This window comes from Leopardus geoffroyi, chromosome C1 (assembly GCF_018350155.1).
Source record: "Leopardus geoffroyi isolate Oge1 chromosome C1, O.geoffroyi_Oge1_pat1.0, whole genome shotgun sequence".
NCBI classification, from domain to species: Eukaryota; Metazoa; Chordata; class Mammalia; order Carnivora; family Felidae; genus Leopardus; species Leopardus geoffroyi.
Genome location: NC_059328.1, coordinates 78,206,314 through 78,227,100, shown reverse-complemented (window position 1 = coordinate 78,227,100; position 20,787 = coordinate 78,206,314). Strand labels below are relative to the sequence as shown.

The window sequence follows — 20,787 nt, the reverse complement described above, 5'->3', positions numbered from 1 at the left end:
ACTTTTTTTCCGAGTGGTACATCTCAAAAGTAGGTTTGAAATATTCAGTAAACCATGCTATAAACAGATGTGCCATCACTCAGATCTGTTGTTCCATTTATACAGCACAAGCACAGATTTAGCACAATTCTTAAAAGCCCTAAGATTTTCAGAATGGCAAATGACCACTGGCTTCAACTTCAAATCATCAGCTGTATTAGCCCCTAACAAGAAAGTCAGCCTATCTATCCTTTGGCACTTTGAAGCCAGGTATTGACTTCCATTGACTTCTCTCTAGCTAAGAAAGTCCTAGATGGCATCTCCTTCCAATACAAGGCTGTTAGTTACATCTACATTCTGTTGTTTATGTAGCCACCTTCATGAATTATCTTAGCTAGATCTTCTAGATAACTTGCTGCAGCTTCTACATCAGCATCTGCTCCTTCACCTTCTACTTAAAAAAAATTGTTAATGTTTATTTATTTTTGAAAGAGAGAAAGAGAGACAGAGAGATGGGGGGGGGGGGAGGGGGGGGGCTCTGAAGCAGGCTCCAGGCTCCAAGCTGTCAGCACAGAGCCCAATGTGGGGCTCAAACTCGCAAACTGCAAGATCATGACCTGAGCTGAAGTTGGACACTTAATCAAGTAAGCTACCCAGGCACCCCCACCTTGAACTTTTATGGAGAGGTCTTTTCTTACATCTCATGAACCAACTTCTGCTAGCTTCAAATTTTTACTTCTGCAGCCGCCTGGCCTTTCTTAGTCTTCACAGAATTGAAAAGAGTTAGGGCCTTGCTCTGGATTAGGAATTTAAGGGACTATAGTAGTTGGTTTGATCTATTCAACTCACTAAAACTTTTTCCTTATCAGTAAAAAAGGCTATTTTGCTTTCTTATCATTTGTGTGTTGACTGGAATAGCACTCTTAATTTCCTTCACAAACTCTTTCTTTGCATTCATAACCTGGCTAACTGGTTAACTGCAAGAGGCCTAACTTTCAGCCCATCTTGGCCTTTTGACATGCCTTCCTCACTAAGCTCAGTTATTGCTAGCTTTCAATTTAAGGTGAGGACTCTCGTTTCACACGAACACTCAGAGTCCACTGTAGGGTTACTGACTGGCCTAATTTCAATATTGTTGTGCCTCAGGGAATAGAGAAACCCAAGGGAGAATGGTGGGGAATGGCTGGTTGGCAGAACAGTCAGAATAACATGACATTTATCATTTAGTACAGCAGACACAAGCAAGACCACTAGAGAGCCTGGTTCTGGAGACTCAGAGGGATTGCACTACAGGGCACCATAGGACATCTTCTACATGAGGCTACTTCTTTCAAGACCACGAGACATAAGTGACTTACCTAATACATAGAAACAAAAACTGATAATTAGACAAAAAGGAGACACAAGATATGTCTCAAATGAAAGAACAAGACAAAATCATAGTAAATGAACTAAATGAAACAGAGATAAAGAATTCAAAGTAATGATCATAAAAATACAACTTGAAAAAAGACAGCAATCTCAGTAACAACCTCAACAAAGGGACATAAAATATAAAAAAGAACTAGTCAGAACTTAAAAATTCAATAACTGAAATAAAAAAAATACACTAGAGAGAATCAACAAACAGATTAGAGGATACAGAAGAAAGGATCAGTGATCTGGAAGACAGAGTAATGGAAAGCAACCAAGTTTAATAGCAAAAAGAGTAATAACAAATGAAAATAAACCTATTTTCAGCAATATCATCAAGTACAGTAACACTCCCATTACAGAGATCCTGGAATGAACAGATAAAGAGTAAGGGGCAGAAAACTTACCTAAAAAAATAACAGATGAAAAGTTCCCTACTCTGGAAAAGAAAACAGCCATCCAAGTCCAGGAAGTACAGCCAGCCTATATAAAGGTAAACCCAAGTTAGTCCACACCAATACACATATTTAGAACAGCAAAAATAATGATAGAGAATTTTAAAAGGATCAAGAAAAAAGAAAGCAGTTACATACAAGGAAAATGCCAGAAAGCTATCAGTTGATTTTTGGAAGAAACTTTGCAGAACAGACTGGAGAGGCAGGACACATTCAAAGTGCTGAAAGGAAAAAAACCTATGTGAAGAATACTCTACTCAGCAAGTTTATCACTCAGAACAGAAGGAGAGGTTGTAAGATCCTCTGACAAAAGTTAAAGATGTTCATCACCATTAAATTAGCTTTACAAAAAATGTTTCAGATAATTCTTTAAGAAGAAAGAAAAGGCCATAAGTGGAAAAAAATATGAAAGGAAATAAATTCATAGATAAAATCAAACATAAAGGCAGATTAATAATTTATAAAGCCAATGTGGACATTAAAACACAACAGTAGTAAAATCAATTATACTGATAAAAATTGGTCAAAGGATACACAAAATAAAAAGATGTAGCTTATGACAACATATACCTAAAATATGGAGTAGGGAGTAAAAATTTAGTGCTTTTAGAATGTGTTCAAACTTAAGCAACCATCACATTGATATAGACTGCTATAACATAAGAAGTTATAATATGAACCCAATGGTAACAACAACTCTAAAGTCTAGGAGGAGCCAAGATGGCAGAACAGCATGGAAGTTTTTTGTGTGTCTCGTGTCCATGAAATACAGCCAGACCAACACTAAACCATCCTACACACCTAGAAAACTGACTGGAGGATTAACACAACAATCTGCACAACCTGAACCACAGAATTCAGCAGAAAGAGAAAAAATTCATTTTTATCTTCAATTTTTATTAAAAATGCTTTTAGGGGCGCCTGGGTGGCACAGTCGGTTAAGCGTCCGACTTCAGCCAGGTCACGATCTCGCGGTCCGTGGGTTCGAGCCCCACGTCAGGCTCTGGGCTGATGGCTCAGAGCCTGGAGCCTGTTTCCGATTCTGTGTCTCCCTCTCTCTCTGCCCCTGCCCCGTTCATGCTCTGTCTCTCTCTGTCCCAAAAATAAATAAACGTTGAAAAAAAAATTTTTTTTAAAAATGCTTTTAATTTTTTTACTATATTTTTTACTTTTGTGTAAATTTTTTCAAATTCTATCTTACGTCCATCATTTTCTTTTAGTCTACTTCAATGTATTCACCTTTTCAAATTTTCAAACGATTTTTTCTTCTTTTTTCTTTTTTGTTTTTCTTTTCCTTGAATGCAGAAAGAGAAAAACCTCATTTTTATGTTCAATTTCTATTAAAAATATTTTTCTTTAATTTTTTTTACTATATTTTTTGCTTTTATGTAAATTTTTCAAATTCTGTATTACTTGCATCATTTTATTTTAGTCTACTACAGTGTATGCACTTGTTCAAATTTTCAAACGATTTTTTTCTTTTTTCTTTTTGTTTCTTTTCTTTTTCTTGAATACAGAAAGAGAAAAAATTATTTATTTTTATTTTTTATTAAAAATATTTTAAATTTTTTTCTACTATATTTACTTTTGTGTATTTTTTTTCAAATTCTATTTTACTCCCATCATCTCATTTTAGTCTACTTCAGTGTATTCATTTTTTCAAATTCTCAAACGATTTCCTTTCCTGCCCCCCCTTTTTTTCTCTAATCTGTCAAACCACTTTCAACACCCACCAAAACACACCTAGGATCTAGCATCATTTATTCAATTTTTGTGTGTGTGTGTTTAATTTTTAAATTTTAGTATTTTTTAAATTTAAATTTTTTTTAATTTTTATTTTTCTACCTCATTAATTCCTTTTCTCCCTTCAAAATGACAAAACAAAGGAATTCACCCCAAAAGAGAGAGCACAAAGAAACTACAGCCAGGGATTTAACCAAAACAGATACAAGCAAGATGTCTGAACCAGAATTTAGAATCACGATAATAAGAATCCTAGCTGGAGTTGAAAATAGATTAGAATCCCTTTCTGCAGAGATAAAAGAAGTAAAAAATAGCCAGAATGAAACTCAAAATGCTATAACTGAGCTGCAATCATGGATGGATGCAGCGGTGGCAAGGATGGATAAGGCAGAACAGAGAATCAGTGATATAGAGGACAAACTTATAGAGAATAATGAAGCAGAAAAAAAAGAGGGAGCTTAAGGCAAAAAAGCATGATTTAAGAATTAGAGAAATCAGTGACTCATTAAAAAAGAACAAGATCAGAATCACAGGGGTCCCAGAAGAGGAAGAGAGAGAAATAGGGGTAGAAGGGTTATGTGAGCAAATCATAGCAGAAAACTTTCCTAACCTGGGGAAAGACACAGATATCAAAACCCAGGAAGCACATAGGACCCCCATTAGATTCAACAAAAACTGACCATCAACAAGGCATATCATAGTCAAATTCACAAAATAGTCAGTCAAGGAGAGAATCATGAAAGCAGCAAGGGAAAAAAAGTCCCTAACATACAAGGGAAGACAGATCAGGTTTGCAGCAGACCTATCCACAGAAACTTGGCGGGCCAGAAAGGAGTGGCAGGATATATTCAGTGTACTGAATGAGAAAAATATGCAGCCAAGAATTCTTTATCCAGCAAGACTGTCATTCAAAAGAGAAGGAGAGATAAAAAGTTTCCCAGACAAACAAAAATTAAAGGAGTTTGTGACCACTAAACTAGCCCTGCAAGAAATTTTAAGGGGAACTCTTTGAGGGGAAAAAAGATGAAAAAAATATATATATATAAATAAATAAATACCGAAAGCAACAAAGATTATAAAGGACCAGAGAACCACCAGAAACTCCAACTCTACAAACATCATAATGGCAATAAATTCATATCTTTCAGTACTCACTCTAAACGTCAATGGACTCAATGCTCCAATCAAAAGACATAGGGTAACAGAATGGATAAGAAAACAAAATCCATCTATATGCTGTTTACAAGAGACCCACTTTAGACCTAAAGACACCTTCAGATTGAAAATAAGAGGATGGAGAACCATATATGATGCTAATGGTCAACAAAAGAAAGCCGGAGTAGCCATACTTATATCAGACAATCTAGACTTTAAAATAAAGGCTGTATCAAGAGATGCAGAAGGGCATTATATTATATATCAAGGGCTCTATCCACCAAGAAGGCCTAACAATTGTAAACATTTATGCACCAAATGTGAAAGCACCCAAATATATAAATCAATCACAAACATAAAGAAACTCATTGATAGTAATATCATAATAGGAGACTTCTACACCCTACTCACTGCAATGGACAGATCATCTAATCAAAAAATCAACAAGGAAACAATGGCTTTGAATGACACACTGGACCAGATGGACTTAACAGATATATTCAGAACATTTCATCCTAAAGCAGCAGCATATACATTCTTCTCCAGTGCACATGGAACGTTCTCCAGAATAGACCATATACTGGGACACAAATAAGCCCTAAGTAAGTACAAAAAGATTGATATCATACTGTGCGTATTTTCAGACCACAATGCTATGAGACTCAAAATCAACCACAAGAAAAAATTTGGAAAGGTAACAAATACTTGGAGACTGAACAACATCCTACTAAAGAATGAATGGGCTAACCAAGCAGTTAAAAGGAAATTAAAAAGTATATGGAAGTCAATGAAAATGATAACACCACAACCCAAAACCTCTGGGACACAGCAAAGGCAGTCAACAAGAGGAAAGTATATAGCAATCCAGGCCTTCCTAAAGAAGGAAGAAAGATCTCAGATATACAACCTAACCTTAGGCCTTAAGGAGCTGAAAAAAGAACAGCAAATAAAACCCAAAACCAGCAGAAGACAGGAAATAATAAAGATTAGAGCAGAAATTAATGCTATCGAAACCAAAAAAAACAGATCAATGAAACCAGAATCTGGTTCTTTGAAAGAATTAACAAAATTGATAAACTACTAGCCAGTTTGATCAAAAAGAAAGAGGAAAGGACAAGAACACATAAAATCAAGAATGAAAAAGGAGCGATCAAAACCAACACAGCAGAAATAAAAACAGTAAGAGAATATTATGAGCAATTATATGCCAATAAAATGGGCAATCTGGAAGAAATGGACACATTCCTAGAAACATATACACTACCAAAACTAAACAGGAAGAAATAGAAAATTTGAACAGACCCAAAACCAGTAGGGAATTCGAATTGGTAATCAAAAATCTCCCAAAAAACAAGAGTCCAGGGCCATATGGCTTTCCAGAGGAATTCTACCAAAAATTTAAGGAAGAGTTAACACCTATTCTCTTGAAGCTGTTCCAAAAAATAGAAATGGAAGGAAAAGTTCCAAACTCTTTCTATGAAACCAGCATTACCCTGATTCCAAAACCAGACAGAGACCCCACTAAAAAGGAGAACTATAGACCAATTTCCCTGATGAATACGGAGGCAAAAATCCTCAACAAGATAGTAGCCAACCGGATCCAACAATACATTAAAAAATTATTCACCACGACCAAGTGGGATTTACACCTGGGATGCAGGGCTGGTTCAATATTCGCAAAACAATTACCACGATTCATCTCATCAATAAAAGAAAGGACAAGAACCATATGATCCTCTCAATAGATGCAGAGAAAGCATTTGACAAAATACAGCATCCTTTCTTGATAAAAAACGTCAAGAATAGGAAAGAAGGAGCATACCTCGGGATCATAAAAGCCATATATGAACGACCCAATGCTAATATCATCCTCAATGGAGAAAAACAGAGCTTTCCCCCTAAGGTCAGGAACAAGACAGGGATGTCCACTCTCGCCACTGTTATTCAACATAGTATTGGAAGTCTTAGCCTCTGCAATCAGACAACACAAAGAAATAAAAGGCATCCGAACTGGCCAGGAGGAGGTCATACTTTCACTCTTCGCAGATGACATGATAGTCTATACGGAAAACCCAAAAGATTCCACCAAAAAAACTCCTAGAATTGGTTCATGAATTCAGCAAAGTGGTAGGATATAAAATCAATGCACAGAAATCAGTTGCATTCTTATACACCAACAATGAAGCACTGGGTGTTGTATGGAAACCAATTTGACAATAAATTTCATATTAAAAAAAATTAAAAAGAGTTAACAATATTTGTTCTTCCAATCCATGAGCATGGAATGTCTTTCCATTTCTTTGTGTTGTCTTCAATTTCTTTCATCAGTGTTTTATAGTTTTCAGAGTATACATCTTTCATTTCCTCGGTTAGGTTTATTTCTAGGTATCTTATTATTTTAGTGAAATTGTAAATGGGATTGTTTTCTTAATTTCTTTTTCTACTACTTCATTATTGGTGTATAGAAATGCAAGATTTCTGTATACGGATTTTGTATCCTGTGATTTTACTGAATTTGGTTATCAATTCTAGCAGGTTTTGGCACAATCTTTCATAAAGATTTTATAAACAGTATCATGTCTTCTGCAAATGTGAAAGTTTTATTTCTTCCTTACCAACTTACATGTCTTTTCTTTTTCTTGTCTGCTTGCTGGGGCTAGAATATCCAGTACCATGTTGTATATAAGTGGTGATAGTAGACATTTTTTCTTCTTGTTCCTGGCCTTAGGAGAAAAGCTCTCAGTTTTTCCCCATTGAGAATGATGTTAGCTATAAGTTTTTCATATATGGCCTTTATTATGTTATGTTCCCTCTAAACCTACTTTGCTGAGGGTTTTTATCATGAATGCTGTACTTTGTCAACAATCAGAGATTGCTGGGGTAGTCTTCAATGGGCCCCCAGTGTCCCTGAAGGTTTTTTCTGAAATGCCAAGAACATAAGGCCCTGACTCTATCCAGGTCATTTTTCATTTGCAATGAGCAACACTGAGAAATGCAGTAAGCAAGCTTGTCACCGCTTATTAATAAGTGTTCTCTTTGTTAATGTAACCAATTGCATGTGTCCATCTAGGTCCACTTCTGTTATTCCAACACATCTACCCACTTTGGGATTTGGGAGCCAAGGAAAACCATGAGGAACCTAAATCTTTGGCTACTACTTTTGCCATGATTTTTAAAGCCTGTTCCTCATCCAGGCATCATGTATGTATATTCTGCCAGCATCAATTAAACAATACCAGGTCAACTTGTTAGCTTACAAGTAGGATAAAATTTCAGACTTTTCAGAGTTCTTGATAGGCATTATCTACTAAAGTTGGAAGATACACACCTAACAATTGCACTTGTTAAGTTTATACTGAAAAGAAATGCATGCAACATGTATTAAAAGATTTGTACAAGAATGTTCATAACAGCATTTTAAAAGTTCATTCCTCATACTTTTGCTTAAATTTCTTTTTTAATCTTTCAAGGCTAGAATGATCCATGTGGTAATGGATTAGTGTTGGCAACATTCTTATGAAATCACTATTAGCTTAATAGAGATACAACTGAACATATATAAAAATACTTACAGATAGGTGGACATAGATAGACTAGTACATACACATGTATATATCTCTTTGTTTTGTTATCTGAGAGGGGCCTAAAATAAATGATACCTTCTCAGAAACAATCACACCTAGCAGCCAGATTTTTTTTTGTTTTTTTTTTTTTAATGTTTATTTATTTTTAAGGGAGACAGCTAGAACTTGAGCAGGGGTGGGGCAGAGAGAGGGAGACACAGAATCCAAAGCAGGCTCCAGGCTCCCAGCTGTGAGCACAGAGCGTGATGTAGGGCTCAAACTCATGAACTGTGAGATCATGACCTAAGTCAAAGTCGGGTGCCTAACTGACTGAGTCACCCAGGTGTCTCAGAGTTTGGTTTCTAATACTTTTCTCTAATAAAAAGAACTGGAGATCCCTGGGAGAAATGGTGAAAAGAAGGGGGACAAGAAATATACAAGCTGAGCCTAGGGTATTTTGTAGTGCCAGAAAGGAAGGAAGTGACTAAAAACAAAAACAAAGTGGGTCACCTGGGTGGTTCAGTCAGGTGAGTGTCTGACTTTTGATTTTGGCTCAGGTCATGATCCCACGGTCACAGGATTGAGCCCTACATTGGGTTCCATAGTGAGTATGGAGCCTGCTTAAGATTCTTTCCCTCTCTCTCTCTCTTCCTTTGTCCCCCTCCCTATCTCGTGTGCATGTGCACTTTTTCTCTCTCTCAGAAATAAATTTAAAAAAAACAAAAGAAAAACTAACACTGAGAGAAGTATGTCAAAAAGAGTAGAGGAATCACCTGAAAGAGATTCCTATGGCTAAAGCTGGAACAATCTGAGTAGCAAAATAAGTAAAATTATAATAAAATAATATTAAGTTATATTAATAATATAAAAGTCATAACATTTATCATATTTCAAACTATAAAACAAAAAGTCACACATCCATACTGATTAAAATGAATTAAAAAATTAATAAATGGGGGAGAGGCGACAAATCTCCTGACAATGTGTTCAAGACACATTGGAGAAACATGACAGGTAGAAGACATTGGAAAAACATGACAGGTACTACCTCAGCCAGGTGGTCAAAGTCTACACCAATAGCTATAAATCACACTGATAGTATGTACCAATGATACAATGTAACCTTCTTCTCAATAATCCATAATCTTAGTCCTAAAGTGAGAAACACACCAAATTCCAATAATTGAGCAACCTACAAAACACCTGACCAGCACTCCTCAAAGTCATCAAGGTTATCAAAAACAAAGAAAGTCTGAGAAACTGTCACCTCCAAGAGGAACCTAAGAAAACATTAAAATTAAATGTGATTTGGCATAGTGACAGGAATCCTAGAACAGAAAAAAAAGGACATTAAGTTAAAACTACAGAAATCAGAATAAGCTTTAGTTAATAATAATGTAATAATATTGGTTTATTAATTGTGACAAATGTACCGTACTAATATAAAACGTTAGTAATAGGGGAAACTAAAACAGTATGTGGGAATACTGTGGCTTTTGCCTCAATTTCTCTGTAAATCTAAAACTATTGTAAAAAAATGAAGTCTATTAAAACAAACAAACAAAAAACCTACTTCTCTTTCAAAGCCCATTAGAAATGCTGTCTCCTGCAAGAAACTATCCCTGGGCCCCTCAAACTTAAATGAGACCTCTCCTTCCTCAGAATCCACCTTAGAATATCTCGGTTGAGCACCTATCACATTTTGTCCAACAAAATTATTTATAAACATATTTCATTTCCCCTAAAACATAAGCATCCTAACCTCAACCAAATATCTACTTTTTCATGTTACTTAATATAAAATTAGTTCAAAGCAAAATTTAGAAACCAACCAATCCAGATGAAAGTCACTTTCAGTTTACGGTGAGTTAGTTATCTCCTAAGGCGGTTTCATTCTACTTTTGAATGACTCTAATAATTAGAAAGTTCTTCCTGCTGGGTTGAAGCCAAATGTTCTATAATTTCCTCATTTATTGTACGAATAGTACTTTATCTCCAGCACCTGGCAGAAGTAGACACTCAAAAAATACTTGTTTTTGGATGAGTAAATGGTTAGCTGGTTAAAGGAAGGACTGCAACTTCTATTACCCCTCCCATACAATTCACTGTGTAGCTAACGATCATCCTCCTGATAATACACACATAATATATAGCCATTTAATTCTTCACACTGTTATTGTAGGTTTTATAAACAATTTAAGTAAAGCTATGAGAGGTTTGTTAATTTTGTGCACTTCTAATAAGTGAGAAAGGAACTGGGGTCCGCAGATGCCCACGAGTGTACAATTAACGAATAGAAATGAGGCAGACAACTAGGGCTGCAGCAGTAAGGCTCCTTCAGTATCCTTGGGGAAACGCCCCCCGGCGAGCAGCCACGAGGGGGCTCATCCACTCCAGAGCTCCGCAACTCTGGACAAATCCCTTCGCCTCCACTTGGCCTGCTTCCTCGTCTGAAAATAAAAAGCTCACACGCTCTTAAGGCATTAGCCGTTCCAAGTCCCTAGGATTCTGGGCTATTAGGATTTCGTTTGTTTTCCCCAAGTTTTCAAATTCAAATCAACTTAACACTGCACAAAAATCTCCTGTAAATCGCGTTCCCGCTCAGTCTCCTTAACTGACAAGTGAGAGGTTGGACCACAACTATCTTCACCGCGGCTTCCGTTCTTAAGAGTCTTCCTACCAGGATACAAACAATACCTAAAGTAAATATAAATCCGCAGACTTGACTACAAGGGTTCCGAAAAGGAAGGTTCTACAACCCTATAGGAAAAAACCTCAGGAAACCCCGTTCCATAGGACTCTCAAAAAGAAAGGATGGTGGGGAGGATTCTCTCTCACGTCTCCAAATCTCTGAGGTAAAGACTGGACCCGGCAAGTCTGAGGAAAAAAACACCCTGGCAGGAGAATGAAAAAAAAACGTGAAGAGCGTGGTCCGCAGTGGCTGTAAACACACCTACCCGACCAGCAAGTCCGTGGTGCCACGTCACCTCCCCAACTTCCAGAACTTTCCAAGAGTAGCGGAAGTACAGCCGCAGAGCAGAGAAGCACAGGCGTCTTCGTGGCCGCCCCAGCCGCAGGACTTGCTCTTCACTTGCTGCGCTTCCGCGCAGCCGCAGACCTTGCTAACTTTGGCCCCGCCTTTTCTGATCATTAAATGGCAAGATTTGAAGGAGCCAGGAAGTGGTTAGGAGAAAGTAAGTTTGTTTGTTTGTTTGTTTTTGAGTTGTTTTTTGCGTTTGACTTACTTGCCTGGAGTTAATTTTTCACAATTTTTTTAAATTTAGGCTCAATTCTTTTATTATTGACAACATAAGGTCACAGTGACCTCAGGTATATCCAAATTATGAAAAAATACTTTTTTATTAGTAGCTGTAACTGTAACATATAGAAGCCTGTGTGTTTGCTCTTTTGGAATCCATTGTTTTCAACCTAACTGAAACTCAGCAAATTATTATGCGCTGGTGTTCACAATTGTAAAAATTGAATAAGAAAAAGCCACCACTTGTCTAGAGCTTAATGGTTAGGATGCAAAACTATTTATGTCTTCCTTAGTAAAATATGTATTGCTGGGAAGAAAAATAGTGCTCCAGAAAAAATCCTTTGGAGCACACTTATAATATGGATTCATTATTCCCTACAGTAACTATTTTGTAAATTTTGACTTGTATATCTGATATTATTAAAATTAGGGGCACTCTTTTGCTGCCCCTGTTGGACAGTTTGTTAAAGCCAGGACAGGGCGGGTCAGATTAATCAAGACCTGACTCCAGCCACACCTGTGGATTTGGGCACTCAAGGAATTGACTCAGCTGCTGGTGGGGGCAGGAAGGTTAGGTTGCCAGAGGACCCTTCTTGGAAGGCCCTCATGTTTCTAGCTGGCTGATTGTAAAGGGGTAGGAGAGACATCCAACAGTGAACTGCTGAGGCTCCCAACAACTAAGAGTGCAGGATAGCCTTCCCTTTCTACCTGTAATACCACAAGGAGATTTAGCTGGAATGAGAGCAGAGACTCTAGTTCTGGTAGTAAAACTGGCAAGTGCAAAGAAGCGTCCATTCTGGGGAGGATACTGAAGTTCTGGGCAACTGACCAGAACAGAGAGGGAAAAGCAAACTAATCTTACTGAAAACCTGCATTGTACCAAGTACTATACCAGATACTTTGCATACATGATTCTATTAATCTTCTCCATAAATGCTATAAAGTATACGTTATTCTCATTTTAAAGATGAGGGAACTAGGGCTCAGAGTGATTTAGTTGGCCAAAGTGATATAGCTAGTAAAAAAAGAGCTGAGATTCAAACCTAAATCTATCAGATGTCTGGGCCACATCCCTACCACTACAGTTCCTTCTCTGCACAAAGATCCAGTTATAAGATCTGGAAAACGTCATTTAGGTTACATAAGTATAAAAATGATTTAGTAAAAAGCCACAGACTGTGGAGATAGCATTGATAGTTCATCCTTCCTTCCTTTAATTTATCCTTCATTTTTTCAATCAACAAATATTTGATTGTGAAGAAAAATAGCCTAGTGTCTGGAGTCAAACAGCCTGGCTTCCTATCATGCCTCCACCATTAACTTAGCTATGTGAACACAGATAAGTGACAGCTTCTTGGTTTTCTTATCTTTTTTTTCTTTTTTTAAATTTTCCTTACCAATCTCTTTTTTAAATGTCTTTTAACATGTATTCATTTTTGAGAGAAAGAGACAGTGTGAGTGGGGGAGGGACAGAGAGAGAAGGGGAGGGGCAGAGAAAGAGGGAGACACAGGATCTGAAGCAGACTTCAGGCTCCAAGCTGTCAGCACAGAGCCCGATGTGGGGCTCGAACTCACGGACTGAGAGATCATGACCTGAGCCGAAGTTGGATGCTTAACCAAGTGAGCCACCCAGGCACCCCTCTCGGTTTTCTTATCTTAAACTAAGAATAATAATTGTGCTAGTTCATAGATCGATATATGTAAGCCTTCTAAAGCAGTGCCTAAAACAAGCACTCAATATGTTTAACATGCTATCGTTATTCAAATGTTCCTTTAATGTCATCTGGCAGCTGTACAGTATCTGCCCAGTCCATTCCTTCTCCCACTCTCCTGCATAACTGTTTCATACCTTCTCCTTTCCTTAATTCTCTAGCACCTTTTCCTCATCCCTACTTTCAGCTGAAGGTCTTCCTTACTATTTAAATGGGAGAAATCAAAGCATCCAAAAGTGAACTTTCCACTGAGGCTCATGAGCACATCTACCCATCAATCATCATCTCTACCCACAGATTTTGTTTTCCTCCCAGTCTTGGTAGATTAACTGTGCATGCTCTTAAATAAGGTCAGCCCTGCAGTTGGACACTATATCTCATCTCTTCTTGTTTACTCAAGAACATAGTTCCAACAATTTTCTCCTGTCTCTGTTACAACATCAGTTTTCTAGTCTGTACTGGACCATTCCCATTAGGAAATAAATATGTCATTATTTCTCCCATCTTAAAATCTTTTGTTCCCTCTTTGCATTCTAGCTAACCATCCATTCTTCTACTCTTCTTTTATAGTAAAACTCAAAAGGATTGTCTATAATTTCGGTTTCTAATACCTCTTCTCTAATTCTTTCTTACATTTACTATAAGGAGGCTGCCTTTTTCATTTCCACCATGCCAAAGAAATTGCTCATGTCATGGTCATTGTTAAATCCAGCAATTTTCAATACCAATTTTACTTAACCATTTGTCACAGCTGACCCCTTTCTCCTCTTGGAAATACTTCTTACCCCATACCATGGTTTTCCTGTACCTCACTGGCCACTTTTTTTTTCTTCAATACCCAACCTTGTAGGAGAACCCCCAATACAGTCCTTAGACCTCTTTTCTTCTCTGGCTATATTCACTCCCTTGGTGATCTCATCAATTCATGGCTTTAGATATAATCCATATGCTGACAAATCCCCAATTTGTATCTCCAGCTTTAGCCTTTCCCCTGGACTCCAGCTGGTATAAGGAGCTTCCTATTTAATATTTCCACTAAAAGACATGTTAAATATCACACTTCTAAAGCTGAACTAATTTCCCTCTTCAAACCTATACCACCCCTAGTCTTCCCCATCGCAGCTAATAACTCACACTTTCATGTTGTTAAATATAAATACCTTGCTTGTTTCTTATATGCCTCACCTCATCCATCAGGATATCTTGTGGCCTGAACCTTCAAAATATATCCATATCCTCACCACCTCCCTAGTCTGAACCACCATCACCAATCACCTGGATTATTGCTATCACCTCCTAACAGATCTTCCTATTTATGCCTTGCCCCTTACAGTCCTTTTTCAACATAGCAGCCAGGGTAATCTTATTAAAAGAGAAGTCAGAATTAAAGCTTAAGTCCTTCTGGTGCCTGACAATGGCCTAAGTCAGCCAGTTACCCTATTACCTATCTAAACCCCTTCTACTATTATTTTTCTAACTTACTTTTTCTGTCCCAGATACATTCTGTTTCAGACCTTCCTGTCCTCATATCTAGGCATGCTTCTGCTTCAGGGCTTTTGAACCAGATATATTCATAGTTCACTCTCTGTTTCCCCTCCTTCAAATCTTACTTAGCTCAACTGTCGTCTTCCCAATAAAGCCCACCTTGACTTCCTCATTTAAAATTAGAATCACTCCTGATCTCTCTTAACCTGCTAGGTTTGTTTGTTTTTCATGTCATTTGCTACCTTCTAACATATTACATATTATGTTTTTTTGTTTGTTTGTTTATAGCCTTTCTTCTCTCACTAGAATGTAAACTCCACAAGAGCATGGACTTTTGTCTGTTTTGTTTGCTGATGAATCCCTAGCACCTAGAACAATGTCTGGTACCTAATAAGCACTAATAAATCTAGTTAAATGTTGAAGTATCATTCACCCTGACATATAAAGCACCTTCTAGTTTGTGTCTCAGTGATAACATATCAGACTTCATTGAATGTTAGTAGCCATAATATGAACAGTACCAAAGGGTCTTCTATTTTTATTAAGATTCTTAGCCTTATTACTGTTAGGCTTGAACTAATTTATTTCAAGCTTTGGTCTTCTGGTTCAGGCTAATTTGTCTGAGAGGTGTTTACTTGAAATAAATGTTCAGCAGCTAACCCTGCTAACAAGTTTTCATTTGGGAGTCTTATGTATTACTGTGATTCATTTATTAACAGAATAAATAAGCCTGTTTGAGTTGTGCTTTTAAAGGTCATCTACCCAATTCAGGTCCAAATATATTGAAACTGACTACACAGATATATTTGGCAGTTCTATAACAGCTCAACTCTATGATTCACTACTCCCTAGAATTCCTACACAGAAATATGTTCAATTTACATTCATGTTTAGTTTCAGAACATCCCTAATTCAGCAGCTGTGAGAAAGTTATAATGAAAAATTAATTCTGTAAATTATTTATTCCTGAATGGAAAATGTAAGCTTGAACTTGAAAGCATAGAATCAATAAAAATATATATATTTCATAAACCTTGCAATGCCATATTTCCACATTAGTTGTAGAATGACAAGCTGTTATGAGACAGTGCAAAGAATAGCTTAATGTTTTTTGTGAGATGTCTCAGTTTCATAAGCAGCAGCAAACCTTCTAATCTACTTAGTGGCTTGAATGCTTTGATAGATCTATGTTAGTCAATGTACTTCAATATTTTTCCCTTTTAGTCAGTTGCAAATATTGAACAAGCATTTTCTTTTGAGGCTCTACTGGGTGTTCTTTTTGTTATCTGCTTCATTCCTGACATTCTGACCTTGATTTTCTAAACTGTCAAAAGGAAACACACACATACACAAAGTCTAAGGGAACGTAGAGGAAATCTGATGAAAGAAAAGTGGCTGTTTTCAAATCTAGCCTTTCCCCAATTGTCGTTGATACAGGAACTGATACAGTACTATATTCTCAAAACTCACCATGTATATAAATTCCTATTTTTAAATGATTGGATGTAAACAGTTTATTGCCTGAAGGCTGCTTCGGATTCTGTGTCTCCCTCTCTCTGTTCTTCCCCTGCTCGCACTCTGTCTCTCTCTCTCTCTCAAAAATAAATAAACATTACAAAAATTTTTTTTAAATAAAAATAGCTGGTTGTTTGGCTTTAAAAGCTTTTTAAAAATAGGTTTGGGCATGTATGTATATGGTTTAGATAAAGCAAAATATATTCAGTTCTTTATTCAGACATTAAGAAAGAATTTTTGCACTCCTACCACACTGGTTCTATTCATCCTCTGATTTAAATCTCTCCTGAGCTCTCAACTGTCAGTGATAATCCCTTGTGTTGTAGCTACTGTTGGTTTAATGTGATTATTGAGTGTAGCTGTAATTTAATGGTTAATTCCTCAAAGTTTAGACACTTCGACAGATTCTTGTTTTTAGGCAAGGGAAATTGCCTTCAGTTCTCAGTCGTAATATAAAAGCAACCTAGAGGAAAATTCAACACAGCAGCAAAAACTACGTCTGAGAACATAAAAATTCCTGAATTTAAGGCATTTTGAACTGGATAAAGAAATTCCTACCCTTCAAAGCATAATCAAGTTTTATCATATAAAAAGGGATTTAAAAAATACATAATATCTATCTCTGTCCCTGCATCAGATCAAGTGTATGTGCCAATTATAAATTTTGTGGTTACCACTTTTACCAGGTATGCACTGCTTTTTGAGGCAGCCAGAGCTCTTTTTTTTAAATTGAGGTATAGTTGACAATGCAATATTATATTAATTTCGGTTTACAACATAGTGATTCGACAATTATATACATTATGAAATGCTCACCACAATAAGTATAATTATCATCTGTCACCATACAAAGCTATTATGATATTACTGACTATATTTCCTATTGCTGTACTTCCCATCCCCGTGACTTACTTATTTTATAACTAGGAGTCTGTACATCTTACTCTTCTTCACCTATTTCACCCATCCCCACAACCCTCTCTCCTCTGGTAACCACCAGTTTGAGTTTGTACCCTGTATTTATGAGTTTCTGAGTCTGGCTTTTTGTTTGTTCATTTGTTTTTTAGATTCCACATGTAAGTGAAATCTTATGCTCTTTATCTATTTCTGTCTGACTTATTTCACCTAGCTTAATATATTCTAGGTCCATCCATGTTATTGTGAATGGCAAGATTTCACTCTTTTTATGGCTGAGTAATATTCATATATATATATATATATATATTGGACATTTGTCTCTCTTGATGGACAATTAGGGTGCTTCCATATTTTGGCTATTATAAATAATACTGCAATAAACTTAGGGGTGCATGTATCTTTTTGAATTAGTGTTTTCATTTTCTTCTGGTAAATACCCACCATTAGAGTTACTGAATCATGTGATTGTTATTTTAATCTTTCTGAGGAACCCCCATACTTTTTCCCATTGTGTCTGTACCAATTTACATTCCCACCAACAGGGGATAAGGGTTTCCTTTTCTCCACATCCTTGCCAACATTTTCTATTTCTTGTCTTTTTGGTACTAGCCATTCTGACTGGTGTGAGGGAATAATTCATTGTGGTTTTGATTTTCATTTCCCTGATGGCAAGTGCTACTGAACAGCATTTCATGTGTCTGTTAGCCGCCTGTACATCTTTTGTGGAAAAATGACTATTCAGCTCTTCTGCTCATTTTTTAATTAGGTTTTTTTTTTTTTTTTTGGTGTTAAGTTGTATAGATTCTTTATATATTTTGGATGGTTTTTTAACATTTATTTATTTTTGAGAGACAGAGCACGAGTGGGAGAGGGGCAGAGAGAGGCAGGGACACAGAATCCAAAGCAGGCTCCAGGCTCTGAGCTGTCAGCACAGAGCCCAATGTGGGGCTCTAACTCACAGACTGCAAGATCATGACCTGAGCTGAAGTCGGACGCTTAACCGACTGAGCCACCCAGGTGACTCAATGTATATTTTGGATATTAACCCCTTGTCAGATATATCATTTGCAAATACCTTCTCCCATTCAGTAGGTTGCCTTTTTGTTTTGATGGTAGTTTCTTTCACTGCACCAAATTTTTTTAGTTTAATGTAATCCCAATTGTTTATTTTTGCTTTTTTCCCCCTTGCCTTAGGAAACAGCCAGAGTTATATTAATTACCTCTTTATTTCTTCTTCCCTTTACCTCTACTATCTCTCTCTTGTACTACATCCATAGAGAGCTAGAAGGAAACAGTTGAGCAGGAAGGAGGGAGCAGGCTGCATGTTGAGAAGTGTATTGTCCCAATATATAGCATTGTAGGGAGGAGCAGAGAGACGACCCAAGAGCAGTGCAAACTGAGAATTTTGTAGTTTTTTATGTACTCTGTCATTTCAAAATCTTCTAACAGAAAATTAGACAATAGTATAAGAACAGCCAGGACAGGGAAAGTTCAATAGGTCAATGATGAGTAGACATAGAAATTGAAATAAGATCTGACACATATACAAGTGGAAAGGGAACAGGACCAAAAGAAACATACAATTCTATCTGTTGATAAACACTTAAGTCTGAGGACTCTTACAGAAAAGTGAGTAAAAGAAGAGAAAAAACCAACATGGAACCTATGAAAAAATATTTCAGAACAAGGGAAAGGAAATGGCACCATAAAGACTGAAAGGAAAAGCATAAAAATGATCTACTGCATTATCTAAAAGAAAGCTTCCAGAGACTACTTGCATCCTTAATAGAGTACAAAAAGCCATGTGTGTTCTATAAACATGCATCCATAAAGTGTGAGAAGAAAGATATAAACAGCATGAAATGGAAACTCAAGAGAATGTTATGAATAAAATAAAGGACAGGGAATTATACAAAAATAACACAACCACAGAATTAAAATCCCCACTGGCAATGAAGAAAGACTTGACTCTGCAAGAATTTTGAATAAATAATGAGGGTTACTTGAGACACTCCTGGTGAACAGATAAAGATAAGAGGTAGGTGGAACAGATAAAAGTAGGGAAACAGAAAAGACAATTGGTATTCATGAAGAAGAGACTAAAACAAGTGGAAGAAAATCAAATATATGATGGGAAGGACACTTTCCTGATGTGAATAAAAAGCCCATAGATGCAGACAGAAAGAAATAGCCATGTTTTTGGCAAAAATAAATGACAAAGACCTATATCTAGACAAGCCTGAGAATGTTTTTAAATTACAAGGCTCCAGAAAAAAATCTACAAAGATCTGTGAAGGAAATAAAAGATGTTTCCTAGAAAGCACAAGAAAACCATGTTCACTTCAGACTTCTGTGCTGCCACACTAAATTATAGGAGATAATTATTCCAAGCTATTTTCAACTAACTGAGAGGTAAGGACAGGCAATGAGCACTCAAATGGGTTAAATGAAGACATACATATAAAGACTTATTAATATAGTCACAAAAGCTAAACACAGATGTAATGCATTAATTTATGCACCTCTTCAGATCCTTTTGACCCTTTGTTTCCCTGGTTTCAGTATTTGCTCAGCTTCCCAGCCCAAGCAGCCCATTCAAAGGCTCTTGCCATTCCTACAATAATAACTCCTGATTCCTCCAACTGGATTTTGTCTTCTGACACCACCAGCTGGATCAGCTTTCCCAGGCAGGAAGGCTATTTTTGGCATGGGCTCCATCATATATGCTACAGTGGGAGCTGTATTGGCCCAATGAGATCCATGGAGGGAGGCCCTGGCTTCTCCAGTAGCTGCCAATAGGTGCCCAGGTCACAGTCTGTAAGCATGGAGGAATTAACTCCTATGGTGCAATGAAGAGAAAATAGGGAAGAGCAAGCACATAAATTTTCACCCTTCTTCCCCCTTATTGTTCTAAGATTCAGAAGCACCATTAGCCTCTCCAAAGGTGTTCTGTGTGACCAAGCAAGCAACTATTTCTCATGAAGCTGAGCATAGCTTGCCTCCTTGTATTTGCTTCCCTCCTTCCCTTTTTACTTTACTTTCTTCCTCACTGTTGCTTCCCTAGGATTGAACCCTCTGATAAAACATGAGTTCCACAAGCTTTGCCTTAGGTTCTATTTTCTGGAGAACTGGGCTAAAACAAAAGTCAAAATTACTCTTAAAAGGGAAGACATATCATGTAAAAATTCTGAATGATAATCTGGATCCAAACACTCAAAACATCTAAACAATATCAGAGAGAGGAGTAAACAAAGGACATAAGGTAAGAGGAAAGTGGTGGAGAGAGAGGTGTGCTAATTTCTCATTTCCAATAGGGGAAACTCAAAAGATGTCATTACACATTGGATTCTTGTGGACTGGAGAAATATAAGGTAAAAAATGTTTTAGGGAAAATAGTGTTAACTGCATGGGGGAGTTAGAATACTAATTTTCTAGACATTAGAGAAAAGCAAATGAAATCTGATTTGTAGAAAAAAAGACACAAAAGAAGGAAGGTTAAAACATAAAAATCTAAAACAAAATGAGAAAATTAACAAATTTAATCTTATAAATGATGTTGAGGATATTTAAAGAAAAAAGATATTTAAAGA

The 20,787-nt window shown here is 36.8% G+C and overlaps 1 protein-coding gene across 1 annotated transcript in view; it reads right to left on the bottom strand.

The window, feature by feature from the left end:
• The window catches only part of CC1H1orf146 (chromosome C1 C1orf146 homolog), a 54,074-nt gene extending 42,574 nt beyond the window's left edge, over positions 1–11,500 (bottom strand). The window contains exon 1 of the mRNA XM_045478280.1: positions 11,266–11,500. The gene's annotated coding sequence lies outside the window, so the exon portion shown is untranslated. The remainder of the gene's footprint in view (positions 1–11,265) is intronic.
• Positions 11,501–20,787: the final 9,287 nt, after the last annotated feature.